Here is an 11,976-nt window from a genome sequence, read left to right as displayed (position 1 = left end):
TTTACAATTTGGGAATACGATAGTGTAGACTATTCTCATAGTTTTAACTGCGTTAAGACAAGGAAATAGAGGAAGGGAAGACAGCACGTGCGCAGAAAACAGCACGCACTTCTCTTCCTCTGTGGTCCTTGTCTTAGAGCACTTGAGATTCTTGCTAATAAGCTATGCGCACGGCAGAAATATGGCACCCCCCCCCCCCAGAAATCTCTTAAATGGGAAGACACCATGAACATCCGTTTATTTCAAACAGGTGTCTATCCAAATTGATTACGATTACACAAAATTTGTATGGACGCGATTGTCCGTGGTGTCGCCACTCGCCACCGACCGACCCTCTACCACATCTGATGGGGTTGCAGTAAAAAGCCAAATAACCTCAACTGCTTACAGCACGAGTATTTAACAGTAAACTCTTTGGAGCAATGGGAGGCACTTCTCGCTAGCTCGTACCCGGATGTGCAACTGGCCCTTCTGGACAACGTCCGGCTGGCGGCCCAAGCCAATGGAACCTTGGACATGGGGCCCCACTCATATAGCTCCTAAACCCCTTCCCTTTACCTCACTAAAAGTTATTCTTCTTCCAAAACTATTACCGAATGAACGTCAACCAACTAGCAGAATTTGGTGCTCTTCTGCAAGACTATCTTGAGCGGTTAACTTTGTTTTAGCGTTACTTCAAGGTTACCTTTAGAGATTACCGAACATCGAAAACAGCCTCCGCCGTGGCGCCGTGGTTGCGGTGTTCGGCTGCTGACCCGAGAGATGCAGGTTCAATCCCTGCCGCGGCGGTCGCCTTTCGATGGAGGCGAAATGCTAGAGGGTCGTGCACTCTGCGATGTCAGGGCAGAGCCCCAGATGCTCGTAAGTATCCGTGGCCCTCAATTACGGCGTGGTTCATATTGATAACCATATCGTTGAATTTGGCGCGTGAAACACCAGCAACAATTATTGGAACCGGAAAGGTTTATCCATTTTTTTTAATTTTCTTACTTCGAATACGTGACGATATCAAAGTCACGGCAAATCATGCCGGCAGCGGAGCTCACGGCAAGAGGTACCATTGTTGAGGGTGCTTTAAAGACGAAATGTTATCAACCGGCCCAAAAATCATCCATGGGGCCACTGCAAATTAAGCTGGTGAACGAAAGAAGAGAAGCCATGCTTAAAAAACAGCGCGAAGAAGACGCGGACAAGAAAGAACACAGGACTAGCGCTGACTGCCAACTGATGGTTTATTGTTAAACCGCGCAACATATACACAGATACAGAAAAAATGGGGAAGGGAAACATAAGAGAGCTTCTAGCGGCGCATGCGTCCAGCGGCACACTGTCGTTTAGTCATAGGTGATTAGTTACGGAGATAGCAACACTCCTTGTCTGTTAGATTAATAGACGGCTCGCTTACACATGCATCATCTTTACATTTCATTGCGAAAGCCTCGTAGACTTCACGTGCTGTCTGGTCCTTGTATGTGCGCAGCACACGGGTCTCCTTAAAACGAGGTTGGCAGCCACACTTAGCACAGTGAATGGCCAAATTGCTGCCGCTTCTTGCCTTGAGGTTGTTGGCGTGTTCGCGCAGACGGTCGTTCAGGCAACGGCCCGTCTGCCCGATATAGGCACCCCCACACGAGGTCGGGATCTCGTACACTACTTCACATCTGCAAGGGACATAGTTAGTTGCGTGCTTTTTTACACAACCCTTGCTGCCTTGCTTGTTCTCATTCACCCTCTTGCAAAGGGAGCTCAGTTTGTTAGGGGCCGACAATACTACATGGACCCCCGCTCGCCCAGCGGCCTTCTTGATGCGGTGGGACACACTGTGTACATACGGGATAACCACAGTCTTAGACTTCTGAAGGCTCGGCCGGATGCGTTCCCTCGTTGACCTCACTTCTCGCAAAAGAGCTGCAGTCAACGAGATCAGCAGGCTCTCCGGGTAGCCACTCTCCTTTAGCCTCTGAACCTGCGACCCATAGCTGCTTGCGATCGAGTGGTGGCAGGAGCGAACGAGGGCATTTCTCAGGGCTCCACAAGCGATGGCCCGTTTCACAATCTTTGAGGGATTCGATGTAAACGGCAGGAGGAGCTTCTTTGATCGTGGTGCGTAAGACCAGCAGGTGTGGTTTAGGCCGAGGTAGATTTCCATGTCAAGGAAGCGAATCTTGCCTTCAACAGGCAGCTCTCGGGTGAAGGTAAGGCCTGGAAAACAGGACCATGGAAATCTACCTCAGCCTAAACCACACCTGCTGGTCTTACGCACCACGATCAAAGAAGCTCCTCCTGCCGTTTACATCGAATCACTCAAAGATTGTGAAACGGGCCATCGCTTGTGGAGCCCTGAGAAATGCCCTCGCTCGCTCCTGCCACCACTCGATCGCAAGCAGCTATGGGTCGCAGGTTCAGAGGCTAAAGGAGAGTGGCTACCCGGAGAGCCTGCTGATCTCGTTGACTGCAGCTCTTTTGCGAGAAGTGAGGTCAACGAGGGAACGCATCCGGCCGAGCCTTCAGAAGTCTAAGACTGTGGTTATCCCGTATGTACACAGTGTGTCCCACCGCATCAAGAAGGCCGCTGGGCGAGCGGGGGTCCATGTAGTATTGTCGGCCCCTAACAAACTGAGCTCCCTTTGCAAAAGGGTGAATGAGAACAAGCAAGGCAGCAAGGGATGTGTAAAAAAGCACGCAACTAACTATGTCCCTTGCAGATGTGAAGTAGTGTACGAGATCCCGACCTCGTGTGGGGGTGCCTATATCGGGCAGACGGGCCGTTGCCTGAACGACCGTCTGCGCGAACACGCCAACAACCTCAAGGCAAGAAGCGGCAGCAATTTGGCCATTCACTGTGCTAAGTGTGGCTGCCAACCTCGTTTTAAGGAGACCCGTGTGCTGCGCACATACAAGGACCAGACAGCACGTGAAGTCTACGAGGCTTTCGCAATGAAATGTAAAGATGATGCATGTGTAAGCGAGCCGTCTATTAATCTAACAGACAAGGAGTGTTGCTATCTCCGTAACTAATCACCTATGACTAAACGACAGTGTGCCGCTGGACGCATGCGCCGCTAGAAGCTCTCTTATGTTTCCCTTCCCCATTTTTTCTGTATCTGTGTATATGTTGCGCGGTTTAACAATAAACCATCAGTTGGCAGTCAGCGCTAGTCCTGTGTTCTTTCTTGTCCGCGTCTTCTTCGCGCTGTTTTTTAACCATGGATTCTTACCAACTGGCTCGCATTCACTCGCTTTTAAGAAGCCATGCATCAACATTCATTCTGCCATCCGAAAAAAAAACAAAAAAACAATAGAGGCAGAGAGAGACAGAACTGCGAGAGAGCTCCATCCTGAAAATAATAAAGATAATGATGGAACAAAGTAGTGGTGGGTGTGGACACATCATCGATAGCAGAGGCACTGCAACGGTACACTCTACTAAAAATAAAAGGTGTCCTTTGACTCTTTTTTGACAGAGTTGAAGAAAGGACTTGTTCCAGAGGGGAATCCCTTTTTAATTGGGGCACGTCCCTGGGTCGTCCCGGAAACAATAAAAGAGATGGACGGGTTTGCTGCTCGTCCTCTAGGGGAAGCGACACGGCGCGCGAAGCGCAGCAGCCGACACGACAAGCGGCAATCAGCCGGACGGGAGCACTTCCGCACGAGTCGCCATGTTGCGACAACCGAAGAAGCGAAAGGAACGGCAAATTGGGAAGACAGAGAGGCGAGGATTGCAAGGGGACTGTCCCCATGCACATTGTGATGATAACAACGTGATTGCCTTGCAGAGAAGCTGCATATGGGTAGGTTTTGGCGGATCGCGTCCGCGGACAAAAGACGCGTATAAAACGACTATTCTTGGCGAACCGATTAACTCGATTATTCCAGCGTTTTCGCGTCGAAAAAAAAATGTGCACGGCGTGAGGACAAACACAAATATGTATGATTCCGCCGACAAGGCAGAGTGACGTGAAAATTCTTGCCTCAAATAAAAGACCAGTTCCATAAGGAAAGAACGTTTTTGCCATTTTTGCACTTTCGAAACAACGGGGTTTCTTATATACAACATAATTATAATTATTCTTGGGGTTCAACGTCGGCAAACCACGACATGATTATGAAGGAGGCCGTAGTGGAGGGCTCCGTAAATTTAGACTACCTGGGGTTCCTTAACGTGCACCTAAATCTAAGTACACGGGCCTCAAGCATCTTCGCCTCCAACGAAAACGAGGCCGCCGCGGCCGGGATTCGATCCCGCGATCTTTGGGTCACCGGTCGAGCACCATAACCCCTAAACCCCTGTGGCGAGTTTTTATGTACAGCCGGATTTCATTTCGAGACCACCGTTGGCAGCCGTTGATGAGACAATATGAATTATGCGCAAGAGAAACACTGGGATATTTCAGGGTATACGTCCCTACATTCGCTCAATATTCACAGCTTGCACGTGACGTCATGGACGCACAACACAGGTCAAAATGGCGGCTTAGATGACGTCAAGGCAGTGTAATCACGCGGCTATTAACCTGCTTCAGGGGGATAACGACGTCACTGTAACGTCATTGGGCCTCTGGTGATGAATAGCGAAAGAACCAGCATGCGATGTACCAATAACACTAACGCGAAGTCACAAAGTTCGCGCCCCACCATGTTGGTGCTCCAACGTGGCTGTTTTAGTGACGTCATGTGCAAGCCATCTATAGCCACGGATTATAATATATAAATTCATTAGACCAATACTCACTATACCAGATTCGCCGTAGTGACAGCTTCGCTGGCTTCCCTCTTCGCAGTAACAGAAGAGCTCCAATTTTTTTAAAAGTTTTATTGATGTCATTCGTTCTTCTCGTAAGTTATTTGTTTATTCCTTATTTAACGAGTGCTCATGGTCTTCAGTCATCCATGGGCTGCGGAGATCGCGAACGCCCGGAAAAAGGGTGGTAAGACGCACTACACTAGTCAGGATCAGAAATAAAATTGATTCGAGGGAAACAATTTATTTTAATAAATTATTTTTATTGTGTATTATTTTTATAATTATTTTATCATTATTTTTCTCCTCCTTTGGCCGACATACGGCAACACTAGGCTATGTTTTCCCAGCGTAAGCCATCGCTAACCTACATTATCAATCATTTACCTGCATTTATACAACATTCACACTCACTGAGTCATTATTAGCCAACATTAGTGCTATCCAGTGTTCCTAGTTTAAGAGCAAATATGGCTGTTCAGGGCATCATAAATTTCCAGGGGACGTACGCTAAGATAAGCTCTTGCATATTAAAAAACTTCGGTTCATATTTGAAGGCACAGACATAATGGACGTCATGCACTAAAGAACGTCACATTGCGTATATCAAAGAGCAGGCAAATACCATAGACTGGTAGGCGCAAAGGAGCCACCATCACTCATTCATCGAAAAAAAGGTTCAAGCCTACTTAAAATTTAGTACCAAGAAGAAGCAGCTTGCTGCCTATACCGTCTCACACACCAGTTTTCCGCCACAGCTGGTCGTGTTCGCACTTTTCTTTGTGTGTGTCTTTGGGTTAAGTTTGGTTAAGGAATAAGGCCCATCTCCATGCGCATATATTTTGAAACTTGAAGGCATTCAAACGAGGTTTCAATGTGCATGATAAATGAACGCGCACGCTCCATAGAGAATGCTGAAAAATGAATCTTAAAAAAAAAGAAAGCAGTAAGAGCAGGGGATTTGCAACCGCTAAAGCGAGCAGCTTGTTTCTTTTTCCTTTTTTTTTTTTAGTTTAACGACCTTGCATAGGCATCGAAGATAAGACGAACGGCCTCCGAAAGCCGGTGAAGCAACGTCGGTGTCAAATAAGAAGAAAAAATCCCTGGCCTCTTTCCAGTTTAACGAAGACACTTGGACAAGTAGAGCATATGAAAAACCCGAACAGCCGTGTGGGAAACGGATAAAAATTGGCAACTAACACGTAACAATTCCATTATGTCTCAGGTGCTTGTCGCTATTGGCCTGGTGTGCGACCGATGGCGGCGCTGCGAACGGTGCCTGTATGACGTCAGAGCGGGGATTCGCGCGCTTTCGTCTGCTACGTAGGCCCGGCGCCGTGTTGAAACCACTGTTGTGGTAATTCTCAACAAAAAAGCATTTCAATTGGTTATCTTGCGTATGGTGGCTACTGACGCTGTTCGAACAACCGTGGGACTGCTTTTAACGTTCATTTAGAACCACAGCTCTTTGTTCTTTAGAACTTCGGCCGTTTGTTGCCGCGGCGAGTGCTGCGCAATGGTGAAGTACTGCACATGTGCCTCAGTGTACTTCGTCCGCTCGTGAAAAAGGCGTTAGCTTTCACAACTACCCTAAGGACCCAAAGCTGAAGAAGAAGTGCATCGCAAGCTCAGCATGGAAAAGCGCCCCACGCCTTCATCGACCGTGTGCAGCAAGCACTTCGCGGACAGTGACTTCTGCTACCCACCGTAAGCGCGACTCTTAAGTAAGCTTGTGACCGTGTTTAAGCGCCCCGCCAATACTTAAGGCTTTTATTGCACGCAAGCTATAAGCACAGGCGACTTACACCAGGTGTGGTGCCGTCCCACAACCTGCCGCGAAGGCCCCTAGACAAAGAGCCGACGACGTGGCCTCCAAATCGCCTCGTAGGAAAGCGCGCCTCGGGAGCTCAGCTGAGCGGCGCAGGATATCTGAGACTACGGCTGCATTTGGATGGCGTACATACGTATTTCACTTATGAAGGCAAGCGCGCGCCTAGCGGTCATAAGCGAAACCTGTTGCCACTGTTTAGTGCACATTCTCTAAAAGTTTTCACCTGAGGCAGTGCAGACGCTTTTTTAAAAGCGGAGCTCTTTAAGCTTTTCGTTAGGCTGCGTGGCGTGAAACTGGACCCAGCTTACTGACTTTGCCACGTTAATCCCTGTGGCCCTGTGCGTGGTATAATCAGCGATTAACTATTTGTTATATTCTAATACCCATGCGCTGTATTAATAGGAACTACGACGTAATATCGTTCTCACTGAACCAACATTACGGGACAAACTGCGATCATGGGCATCGGCAGGGGGGTGTGCAACAAGGCGGCACTTGCGCACTTGTTTGCAGGACGAAAGCAGCGGCGGTGATGCGATCTCCGTTGACGGCCTCGACCGCTCATTCAACAACGTGGCCTGCGTCGTACACTGCCTCACCCTCGATGAGGCACCGCTACCTTTCACAAGCTTTATCTACATACTTGTAGATGCTGGAGAAGGGCACGCTTACTGAAATATCGCAAGCACTGCCCAAACTAATCAGTATCGTACGGCGGAAACAAGATAACGAGCGAGAACACTCACACATAGTTTCACTTTCTAACCAGCAATGCGGCCGGTGGCATCGGCGCACTCGTCGACCATCCGGGGGATTTCTTGGCCCTGGCGATTGGGCCGCAACTAAATCAAGTTCAAGATTACACTCGAAAACATTCGTTGCAGACGTTAGTTGACCGTCGTGAGGCTGTTCGTTCGACAAAGTTCCCGCCTTAAGCAGACGATCCGCATACAGGAGCAGCGGCTGCTGCAGCGCGGTTGAGAGTGGAGCCCCCGCTCTGACGTCACACGCGAGAGGGCGCCACTCCAAGATCTCGAGGCCAATACGCGGTGGGAGAACAAAATTTAGGAGCCCTTCCCTTCCGGGAAAATAAAGGCGAGCGAAGCTCGGCTTGTGCGTGCCTTAATCGCATTGCACTGTTGCCTTCGTGGGGTCTCGCAGTGAGTCGCGCTCAGAGAACACACGAAGACAGTAGACGCTGTCGAGCAAACCAACACGAGTACATTAGCTGCTTTCACAGAGACGAGCTCCTCGGCCTAATCTAATACACAACTAGTAACACGTCAAATAACGTTATACAAAGCCAATACAATGCGCAGAAACCATGACACATACAATGCGCGCATACGGCGTCGCCTACGTCCGCCTCACCACGAGGGCCCGCGGGCCCGACCCGCGGAATCGTACGCACGGACCCCTACGGAGAGCCGTCCGTCTACGCCCGCCGCCAAACCCAAAATAGAGCCTCGTTGCTGTTTTAGATGCGAAGCATCTCTTGCTCGGGGGAATGTCCCACGGCGTGGGCGTCCGCACTCACACTACGCATGCGCAACTCTCCTCCTTCTATCTCTCCAACAGCTGCGCGTTACTCTCTACACTCCTCTCCCAGCACCTGCTTGCGCTTCTCTTGCGTTCTCGCTTCTGCTCTCGCGGCGCATGCGCTACTCTCCTCCTCTAGCCTCCTCTCCTTCAAGTATGAATATAAAGCGGGTAGAGCGCTGCACGCGTTGTCCAGCGCTTGCTTCGGCTGACTCCTCTGAAATGCGGGCTCGACATGCCGAAATCCTCTCTTGCGCAACGCCGCGATGAGCGCCAGCGCATGCGCGTCCCCTCCCCCTCTCTCTCCTCTCCTACGCTGCCCCCCTCTCGCGCGCCTATCGACCGCGTTCCCCGCTCGCCCTGTGAGAATTAACGGCCAGGCTAGAGGGAAGACACGACGCGCGATGCTACCGACCTCTTCGCGTTCCACGACGCGAGGTCGGTAGCATGCCCAACGAACGCCAGCGGAACGCGATCGTGCAAGTGCTCCGGCTTCGCATCGCCTCCTTTAGCGGGAGATGGTGTAATTTTTTTTCTGTGCACCGGCCTTAGCTCTCTTCCGCCAGGCGGCGCTGCCGGTGCCACCGCGCTAAGCCTACATAGCCCGGGCACAGCGCCACCTCTCGATCGGCGGCTGTTAAAGCTAACTGCGGCTAATCCGTGAGACGCGCGTGCGCCATGAGCCGCAAACGACTTTACAAGGGGGTGATCGCACCCCCACACCTTTTAACTTTTTCCTTGCTCCATGCCCGGAACTGTAACTTCATCCACGTGCTTAGCAGTCCCACACTTCAGTCGCTGCAGGCAACAACGACGATGGAAAGAAACGCGAACAGTGCGGCATCTGCACGCTCCGCTATTTCGCATTTCTTTTCAAGCGGTTGTGTTAATAAAAATTAATATAGTCATCCATATGATACAATCAAGGAGCGCTCTGGCATCTTTTGATTGCGACCAATATCAGAGAGCGATGAAAACAGCGCGCAGCGTTGTTCGCGTTTCTCACCATACCCACTGTACATATTTCGTTAGACAATCACCTCGCAGGAATCAGGTTCTTTAATGTCACAGCAAGAGAAACCCCTAGAGTACGAAGCCGTAATCAAACCTCATGCACACGTATACGTATTCACAGTTCAAATGTCACTGGAGACCGCAAGATCGTCCCCATTACTTTATATTTTTGTATTCCAGGTGTCAAGGAGCAGGCACTATAAAAACGTCGAATGCCGGGCAAAACGTAATTAAATTCAGAATAGAGGGCGGAGAGACCCCTTACATGAGTGCAGGCAGGCTTTTGCCTTCTTGTGTTACAAGAATGTAACAAGCGTGCCGAATTGTTTATTCCTTATTTTTCAGTCTACTTTCTTTTTCAATTTTTTGTTGTTTAAGATTTTCTTATTCACTGATTAGGCGGCGAGGTTTCGATAGTAACTCAGCCGCAAAAGAAGAAGAGTTCTGAAAAAATATAAAGGCTCGATCGTTCGCACCTACGACTACAACATCGATCCAACGACCAAATTAGTCGCAAATGGTTGCTTCCGTCGCAATGCGACTGTTTTGGCTCAGTCGCTCGCTGCTCAATCTTGCAGTCGTGAGACTACAATAGCGAACCTCTGAACAAATCACATGCTTAGGAACAACAAGTCAGCTTCTTGGCGAAAGTCGCAGGTGTGAATGAGCCTTAAGAGAGTGGCGCAGGCTTGAGGCGCCCGTACCAGCAGATGCCATCAGATGAGATCTTTCGCCGCGTGAAATAACAAGTGAACCTCGATGAAAGATCAGATTTGCGTGTCAGAAACGGCTGATCGCCGGCAAGCCCACGATCGCGATAGCATCAAATATTGGGAAACGGCAGGCACAGCGCACGAGACCTGCGCACCTTCGAGCCGGATGTTTTCGCGTACGCCGCCGCTCCCACGGAAATCTGTGAGTCATAAAAAAGAGTTATAAAAAAGGCTTGAAAAGGTTTAAAGTGGCTTCGCGCCAATGATGCCAATAGTGAAGGAAGTACGGAACTGGACAGACTGCCTTGTTTCTCTTCATTTCTCTATTTCTTTCTTTCTCCCTTCTTCGATGTTTCTTCTATCTATATCTTGCGTCTGTTTAGATTTTCTCTTTCTCGCTTTTCTATGTATCTTTCTTTGTCTTCTTCCCTTCTCTCTCTCTATTTTTCGCTTCCTCTTTCTTTGATTCTCGCCCGTCTGTCTTGCTCTCCCTTTTTCTATCTCTTTGGTGGGTCTCTTTCTTACAGCATGTTTCTCTCCACGTGCTATTATCTTTTTCTTCTTTTATTTCTCTCTATTTCGATTCCTTTTCTCTCATCCATCAGATTTGTTGCATTGTTGCATCAGAACAACGTACGAGTTAACAGACTCGAGCCCCGCGTACAACAAGGGCCATATCAACGATCCCACCGGTTTAAGACCCGCGGAGACAGGTAACGCTTTCGAACCTCCCACCGTAGCTAGGTCTGTCCACCTTCCACCCCCGCGGTGTCAGGCACCTTGGCCATTGATCCACGGAATGTGATTGGTATAGAATTAACGAAACTATATACAGTTGCTGCATCCATATGATAAATTAAAAAAGAAAAGCAAAGAATGGGATCGTGCTTTCCCACCACGGTCTTCGAGGCAGGGGTCGTCACTATTTGACAACACTGTACGAGGTTAGATACTCGAGCCCCACGTACAAGGGCCATATCAACGATCCCACCGGTTTAAGACCCGCGGAGACAGGTAACGCTTTCGAACCTCCCACCGTAGCTAGGTCTGTCCACCTTCCACCCCCGCGGTGTCAGGCACCTTGGCCATTGATCCACGGGAATGGTGATTGGTATAGAATTACGAAACTATATACAGTTGCTGCATCCATAGGATAAATTAAAAAAGAAAAGCAAGAATGGGATCGTGCTTTCCCACCACGGTCTTCGAGGCAGGGGTCGTCACTATTGACAACACTGTACGAGTTAAGATACTCGAGCCCCACGTACAAGGGCCATATCAACGATCCCACCGGTTTAAGACCCGCGGAGACAGGTAACGCTTTCGAACCTCCCACCGTAGCTAGGTCTGTCCACCTTCCACCCCCGCGGTGTCAGGCACCTTGGCCATTGATCCACGGGAATGGTGATTGGTATAGAATTACGAAACTATATACAGTTGCTGCATCCATAGGATAAATTAAAAAAGAAAAGCAAAGAATGGGATCGTGCTTTCCCACCACGGTCTTCGAGGCAGGGGTCGTCACTATTTGACAACACTGTACGAGTTAGATACTCGAGCCCCACGTATAAGGGCCATATCAACAATCCCACCGGTTTAAGACCCGCGGAGACAGGTAACGCTTTCGAACCTCCCACCGTAGCTAGGTCTGTCCACCTTCCACCCCCGCGGTGTCAGGCATCTTGGCCATTGATCCACGGGAATGGTGATTGGTATAGAATTACGAAACTATATACAGTTGCTGCATCCATATGATAAATTAAAAAAGAAAAGCAAAGAATGGGATCGTGCTTTCCCACCACGGTCTTCGAGGCAGGGGTCGTCACTATTTGACAACACTGTACGAGTTAGATACTCGAGCCCCACGTACAAGGGCCATATCAACGATCCCACCGGTTTAAGACCCGCGGAGACAGGTAACGCTTTCGAACCTCCCACCGTAGCTAGGTCTGTCCACCTTCCACCCCCGCGGTGTCAGGCACCTTGGCCATTGATCCACGGGAATGGTGATTGGTATGAGAATTACGAAACTATATACAGTTGCTGCATCCATATGATAAATTAAAAAAGAAAAGCAAATAATGGGATCGCGCTTTCCCGCCACGGTCTTCGAGGCAGGGGTCGTCACTATTTGACAA

Source organism: Rhipicephalus sanguineus, chromosome 9 (genome assembly GCF_013339695.2).
Source record: "Rhipicephalus sanguineus isolate Rsan-2018 chromosome 9, BIME_Rsan_1.4, whole genome shotgun sequence".
Lineage (NCBI taxonomy): Eukaryota > Metazoa > Arthropoda > Arachnida > Ixodida > Ixodidae > Rhipicephalus > Rhipicephalus sanguineus.
The sequence above is the reverse complement of the archived record's forward strand: the minus strand, read 5'-3'. Positions refer to the sequence as shown.